This window comes from Paroedura picta, chromosome 12, assembly GCF_049243985.1.
Source record: "Paroedura picta isolate Pp20150507F chromosome 12, Ppicta_v3.0, whole genome shotgun sequence".
NCBI classification, from domain to species: Eukaryota; Metazoa; Chordata; class Lepidosauria; order Squamata; family Gekkonidae; genus Paroedura; species Paroedura picta.
The window spans coordinates 6,054,487-6,062,755 of NC_135380.1; positions in this window are offsets into that span (position 1 = coordinate 6,054,487).

Genomic DNA, 8,269 nt, shown 5'->3' on the forward strand with positions numbered 1-8,269 from the left:
TATTTTATGCAGAGGAGCCTTCCAATCCTCAACCTTCTCCTGCCATTTGAAGCAGAGTAGTCCATTCTCCCGCCTGAGGAATGCACCACCTTATTCCCCCTGTGTTCTCCTGAAAGTATGACCCGGACATTATTTGGGCTCTTTTGTTAAGAAGGACACTGCTACTACCTCCCAGGGACTTGGTGGCGGAGCTGTCCCAAGTGCTGTCGTGCTGCCTGCTGATTGGGGACTTTGCCATCCAGAAACTTGTTCCAAGTCAGGGCATTTTCTGAGATCATTGCAGGTGGGACAATTGGGAAATATATCGATCTGCATGCACCTAGCAAATCAGTTTCAACAAGAATCATCACGAGCTCTCTTTCGCTTTATCAATAAACTGCTTTGGCGGAAATGCCGAGTGTTACGCGGAAAAGTCGGCAGGGATGTGACGCATAACAGTGGAAAAGGAAACCAGCCTAGGCTGACCAGCAGCCAAATGTGACCTCCTGTCCCCTGCAAGGGATAACCACCTGCTAGTTGTTCCGTAAACACCTCTGGCCTGTATCCTCTCAGCTGGAGTTCCCCCACCCCCTTCATTTTCTTCCTGACTTTGCCTCCCTGGTACATGCCCTTACACATGTCTTCCTATTCCATATGCTGATACAGAGTTGAACAAGCACCCTTCAAGGTCCAATGAACACATCAGCCAGCTCTGCTAAAGGAGGGGGGGGCTAAAGGCATGCTAATGAGAGGCTGGGACAGGAGCCTCATTCCTGGCTATTTTTAGAAACCCTTCAAGAGAGGGTAAAAGAACGGCGTGGAGATGCCAGGCCTGGCTTGCTTGGGTGCTGCTATCCAGCTTACTGGACCATGAAATGCTGAGAAGATGGGAAGATGGGCCTGTGAAAATATGAATGCAAAGGGAAGGACTGGTGGCTCAGTGGCAGAGCAGCCGCCTTGGCATGCAGGGGGTCCCAGGTTCAGTCCTTGGCATCTCCAGTTCAAACAGCCTTTCTTGACTTTTTTACTGATGAGAAACGTCTGAAACATTCTTCAGGCTTCAAGAAACCCCAGAAGTGGAACAATCGTGCAGAACGTGGCTGGAAAGAATAGTTGTGTACATGCCCACCCAGGGAGCCTGCCCTCCCCACCCCCTCCAGGCCCATTATTGTCCATTTGGGGGGGGGCAGGTTGACACGACCATATATGGCTGTACCACCTGATAGATTTTAAACAGATTTAATATATAAAAACTGACTCCCACTCATTTGGGAAGCTCTTCCAGTGCCATCAAGAAAACCCAGGTAGGTGGGGTTGAGAGAGCCCTTTCCAAACTGCTCTGTGAGAACAGCACTATCAGGGCTGTGATGAGCACAAGGTCACCCAGCTGGCTGCATGTGGAGGAGCGGGGAATCAAACCCGGCTGGCCACTCCTCTTAACCACTACTCCGAGCTGGCTCTCTTCTTCAGTCCCTTTTTAAGTTGAAATGCATGGTGGGGAGGCACTCCCAGTCTGCACCCCTTCCCTGCTGGCCCTCTTCTCTCTTATACATGCTTCAGTTGTACAGATTTAGAGTCCAGTGGCACCTGTAAGACCAACAAAGTTTTATTCAAGGTAGGAGCTGTTGTGTGGACCCCACAAGAAATGTTTCAGTTGTCTAGCTGCTCCTGTTGAGCTGGCCCAAACCTCCAGCTACTGCTTGGTTTTGGAAACGTATCAAAAAGTTTTCCCTCTTGCATTTCCTGTTTTATTATTGCTCTTATCATCACCTGCCTGCAAAATTGGTTACTTGTTGATCGCATTTGGTAGCTGTCACAGGTAATACTGTTTATTGATACCAGGAACCTCCACATCCCAGAATAATGTTAAATAGCTAATTAACACCCGAATCCTTGGGGTTTGCTTGTTCGCTGTTACGTAACTTAGTTTAATGGAACATCATTACTCGACAATATACAATTAAAAAATAATTAAAATCCAATTTGAAATGTGCCCCCCAAATCAAATTAATATTTATTTTTCCGTTTGCCTTAATGGCTCTCATATGTTTTTCTATATGCGTTATCAAGTACAGAAAATGACGTCCAGATTTTGAAACATTAGAGAAAACTTTAGTTTTAAGTGTTTAATGACCTGTATCTGACATTTGGAAACTTGGGGAAGGTGAAGTTCGGGCAGGGGCTCATGGGAATTGTAGTCCATGGACATCTAGAGGACCACAGGTTGACTACCCCTGCTCTAGGAGAACTGATCTCGTTTGTTTGCATCTCAGTTGAAATTCCAGGAGAACACCATCCCCCTCCTCGAGGCTGCCAACCACATCCTGCAATCAATGAAGCCAGAGGAAGAGAGTTTCCTAGTGGTTTATTATGGGCACTTCAACCACCAGTAGGAAGAATGAAAAACAAAACAAAAAAATATTCAGCTTCAGTGAGGGAGGTGGGGCTCAAACAGCTCAAAGAGAACTGCTCTGCAAGAACTGCTCTAAGAGAACTGTGACTAGCCCAAGGTCACTCAGCCAGCTACATGTGGGAGAGCGGGGAATCAAGCCAGGGGCTCCAGATTGGAGGCTGCCATTCTTAACCACTACACCAAGAGTTTTTGACAGTTCCTAGAACCCCCCCCCCCAAGTGAGATCAGTTCTCTGAAGGAAATGCTACAAAAACCCAACACAGCAGTTCCTACAGTGACAGAGAGGATTCCCGCAGAAGCGGCACTACATTGTCACTTGCTGCCGCCACCCCTGTGTCGCTGCCCTGCCTGGTCTCCTGGAATTACAATTCCTGGGGATAACTTGTAATTCCAGGAGTTATCCAGGCCCCACCTGAAGGATGGCACCCCCAGCAGCTGAGCACCACTTCCATAGTTCCAAGGCCTCCCTTCCCAGCCTTATTTTTTAAGAAGTGAAGTCCTAGTTAAAAAAAGAGAAAAAAGCAAGAAAGGACAAAAAAGACATCCATCCCTATCGCGGGCATCTCTGCAGACCTTCAATTTTACCTCTGAGTGAGGGTTTGCAGCAGGTTATTTCCTCCAAAGCAATTTGACAATCGCTAGATAGAAGCTTGCTCACAATTGATAGTCCAATAAGCCTGTGAACGGCAAGGGCTCTTGATCTCCCCGGGCCACCTGGAGAAAAAAATACCCCCCCTCTTTCTCTCACTCTCTCTCTCCAGGAGGCCAAACCACTTTGCAGAGTTCCGTCTAATTACCCTTGCACCCGGGGATGCTGCTAGAACTTAAGTCCTGCTAGCCAGAGATTTCTCCTCCTGTCACCCCTGGGGGAGAAGCTGACTGGAGAGGCTTTAAAGCAGCAAACCAAAAAAAACTTCTTGCTTGTATTTCAAACGGGGAAACTCCTGGAAGTTTCTTTTCTCTCTCTCCCCCCCCCACTGTTGACCTTACCATGTCAGATGTGGCATAAAGATTATTGCTCAAATCAAAAGCCCTTGTTTTGCCCAGAGAAAGAGGCCACAGCATGCTTTATCTCCTTCGCACGGCGCTTCAAAGGGCCTGAACTGGTAAATCAAAGATAATCGAGTCCGGGCTGTGGAGTGTGCTTTGGGCAAAGCAATTCTTTGGCAGAGGGAGGGAGACAGCGAAGCACGCAGCTCTGCAGAGAGAATATATGTCACAGGTGAGGGCTTCGTGGCTGCTACAGGGATGGAACGCAACCAGGGACAGGTTCGACTTTGGACAATGAAAGTCATGGAATCTTTTACGCCCGTGGTCCCCAACGCAGTGCCCGTGGGCACCATAGGACCTGCAGATTCCTTTCCTGGCACCTAAAGGTAAAGGTATCCCCTGTGCAAGCACCGGGTCATCTCTGACCCTTGGGGTGACGCCCTCTAGCGTTTTCATGGCAGACTCAATACGGGGTGGTTTGCCATTCCCTTCCCCAGTCATTACCGTTTACCCCCCAGCAAGCTGGGTACTCATTTTACCGACCTCGGAAGGATGGAAGGCTGAGTCAACCTTGAGCCGGCTGCTGGGATTGAACTCCTAGCCTCATAGGCAGAGCTTTCAGACTGCATGTCTGCTGCCTTACCACTCAGCGCCACAAGAGGCTCTTCCTGTTTAAGTTACCTACCAACTGTTTAAGTTACATGTGCTGGATAGATATCAGGTAAAAAAATTTCACAGTCTGAGTAGTTCAGCCGTGGAATTAGCTGCCTAAGGAGGTGGTGAGCTCCCCCTCACTGGCGGTCTTCAGGCAATGGCTGGACAGTGGCTTCTCATGGGTGCTTCAAGCTGATCCTGCATTGAGCAGAGGGTTGGACTACGAGGCCTGTATGGCCCCTTCCAGCTACGATTCTATGATTGATTGGTTGCTGGTTCATATATGCAACTCTGTCATCAGAAGCATGAACAACCTGGAAATGTGACAACATATGACAACATCCCTGTTCAAACACAGTCCTATTCATTGGACTTGGTCACACACCTGTATGCAAGCTGTTGAATATTAAAATTTGCCAAATGTAACTGCATGTGCAAAATAGGCCTAAGGGCATGGGTTCTGCCAGGGGGCGGGCATTTCTCTCGCCTGAAAAATGTGTCTCAAAGCGGCTTACAATCGCCTTCCCTTCCTCTCCCCACAGCAGTCACTTTGTGTGGTAGGTGGGGCTGAGTTAGTTCTGACAGGACTGCTCCGTGAGAACAGCTCTAACAGGACTGTGACTAGCCCAAGGTCACCCAGCAATCTCTCTGTGGAGGAGTGGGCAATCAAATCCGACTCGCCAGATTAGAAGCCACCGCTCTTAACCACTACACCAAGCTGGGGAGGGGAGAGACCTTAGCAAAGTATAATGACATGCATCCCACCCTCCAAGCAGCCCTTTTTTCCCCCGGAATCTGGAGATCAGTGGTCAATTCCAGGAGATATGGAGGATGGCAGCCCAAGTTTTGACTAGAGTGGTTAGCCTCCGGACAGCACCCAGAGATCTCCTACAATTACATATCCAGACTACCAAGTTCAGTTCTCCCAAAGAAAATGGCAGCTTTGGGGGATACAGTCTAGATTCAGATTCAAACTTTATTACAGTCGTTCAGACCAAGTTAAGGATACAGTCTATGATACTATACCCTGCTGATCCTGCCCACCCTAGCCCACCCTCCGCAAAGCTCCAGGTGTTTCCCAGATCTGCCAACCCTAATTTCAACTGATTTTGTGATGGGCATGACAGCGTTTTCCTTTTAGCAGGTCACTCGCCATCTGAAAGGTGGGAGATAAATGTTGTAAATAAACAAATTTGCTCAATTACACTTATGCACTGCAGCCAGGAATCCAGGACAAGATGTACAGAAAATAAGGGGGGAGGGAACTCCGATCACTTGGCTGCTCTTAATTCTCCTTATTTTTATTTTGTTATTTTAAATGTTCACAACTTGAGATTCCCTTCTAGGGAAATGTTGATTCTTTCAAATGATATAAAGTATGAAGCAAACAATAGCCACCAAAACAAGGTTCTGAATAAATTATATAATTCTCTTTCCCGTTTTCAGTTTCTTTCTTCTTCAGTGGTATGATCCACAAAACGATATTACAATGGATTAGTATTTGAGGCATACTCAATAATCATTTTAAATAAACAATGAAATTTCCACCTATTTCCAATATAAAGTTCCTCTCATTCTTTCAACTATTTCTCTGAGAGAAAAATGTACGGCAGTCCTGTTTCAAATTGTAACGTATCATCATGTGACGTATGAGAGAGAAAGAGAGAGAGAGAAGTTGAATCAATTTCCCAAATTAACAAGGGAAGGTTTATCCAATCCAATTTGTGAAAATACATCCGCACGAGACTAATTTGATGACCTGGCTGTTCGCTGCAGATCCGACTGGCCCGCCTTGGAACTTGCCAGCACTGAGCGATATGTTTTCCCAGTCCTAAAATGGTTGCGAGCATCAGCGTTGAGCTGGGTTTGACACTAGAAATCCATTTTGGGGATTGGCTGTTCTGGCAGCAATAGATTTCCCTGCCAATCAAAAGGCAGGCCATCAATCTGGCCTTGGAAACAGGCCCCCTGTCAGAGGGGTGTAATCTGTGCAAACAGGACGTATTTGTTTGTAACAAAAGCCCTTTATGAGTTGGCGAAAGATGGATGCAAAATCCAACACCTTGAATATGTGAAGATTCCGTGGCCGCGCGCCTGTGAAAACAAAATTAAAGCAACAGCCCGACTCCAGGTCACTCTAAAGTCTAACAAAATTGACTCTGATTTAGGCAAACTTAAACTGGAATGTTTAAACTGAGCCCTGTGTGGTGTATTGATTAAGAGCAACAAGCTCTAATCTGGAGAAACGGGTTGGATCCCACACACCTCCTCCACGTGAAACCAGCTGGGTGACCTTGGGCCAGTCCCAGTTCTCTTGGAACTTTTCTCAGCCCCACGAACCTCACAGTCCAACACTCTGTCACAAAGTGGCCACAATCCAGGTGCCATCAGGAGGTCTACAAGCGGGGCAAGGGCTCCAGAAGCCCTCCCACTGTTGCCCCACCCCCCACAAGCATCTTATACAGAGCATCACTGCCTCAAACACAAGAACAGACAAGCAGCCATATTGGAACAGGCTAATGGCCCATCCGGTCCAGCACTCTGTGTCACACAGTGGCCAAAGCCCAGGTGCCATCAGGAGGTCCACCAGGCGGGCCAGAACTCCAGAAGCCCCCCCACTGTTGCCCCCCCCCAAGAACCAAGAAGGCAGAACATCCCTGCTAACAGCCATTATGTGGACCTCCACTCCACCAGCTTACCCAATCCCCCCTTGAAGCTGACTCTCCATGGCCTTGAGATCAGCCAAAATCCTGGGAAGACTCCAGCCATTACCTGGAGGTTGGCCATGTGACTTAGACCACTTCTATGTGGGAAACCACTTCTATTTGTCTTTTGCCATAAGGCGGCTGTGACTTAATGGTATTTTCCACCACGACGGGTCCAACTTTATTACTTTGCCCGCCACGCTAGTAGGAATTGCCTGCCAACGATCTCACACTGCCTACAAGGTGGGGTACGGAGAAAAAGTTCTTTGCAGGCATCGTCCCGCCAACTTCCTTGGCCTCCTCAGCCGTCCGAACCGCTAATTCATCTTCTGACTTGCAATACGCCAAGGAGGCTGAGATTGGCTGCACGGCTGATCGCTTCTGAAGTTGCAAATGACACATCTCAGCGGAGGCCTACCGGGGCAGCTTTTACCTTGTGGTTCCCGTGGTAATTGCCATTAATTGCTAGAGGAGGTGGAAGCGCCAAGACTGCAAAGCCACCTGCACGAGGGAGAAAATGCTTCAATTGCTCGGTGAAGCCCTGATGCGCCACGACACGGTAAAGCCCTCCGCAGCGCCCTTATCCTCCGTTCAACTCGGTTCTGCATGCCGAGCCTTTCCACGCATGAGACGAGAAGATGATGCTCTCTCATTTCGGATGCCCTTTGTTTTCTTCCTCCACTGAGCTGACTTGGGTTGATTCGTTTGGAACCCCGGAGCACCGCTGGCAGAGTCACATGACGGCGTCCGTGTCCCAAGTGCGGGAGTTGGTGGTATTTGGGGATTTCTGCATGCAGAGATAGCTGGAGTTCCCCAGGGGAGCCACTGGGCTTAGCTGAATGTCAAAGGAAATGGCATTCCTAAACCAGAAGTTTCTTGCTGACCTTGTTTGTTTTAATTAATTAGATTCCTCTCTGCCATATCGCTTCTGCCGTGAAATCAACACAGAAGAGATAATTATATTGAAACCAGGGGACAAGCCAGGAAGGCAGTGGGTGCTAGATTGGGGAGGTGGGGAGGTGGGGTGGAAGAACTCTGCGGATGGCCTCTCCCTCCCCCCAGAACTTGGAAAGGCTGCAGGCTGGAGGCCTCCAGGCAGGGAACTCACTGGCAGGGACAGTTCTCATGTGGCAGGGATCTGCAGCCTCCGAGAATCAGTGGGAAGTGGAAGGAGGAGGGGGTGGTCAGGGGTGGAGGACGGAAGGTGATTGGCTGGCCGCTGGACAGACAGGCAAGCTGGTTGGAGGAAGAGGCACACAGGGGTGGGACAGCCACCCTGAGTGGGTGTTAAGCGCTGCGTGGCACCTGCCATGAGATCTGGGGGAAATTGTGCTTCTGGGGTGCACGGTACCTGGACCCTCAAAATTCCCATCATCTGCCTATTTCTCTGTATAGTATTTTAATCCCACACTAGCTGACAATTTCCCCTTCCTTTACAGAAGCCAGATTGCAAGTATTCTGCCAGTCTGGCTTTCCTGCAGAGTGTGGTTGGCAGTCTCAGACTTAGGGCTGCCAGCTCTGGGTTGAG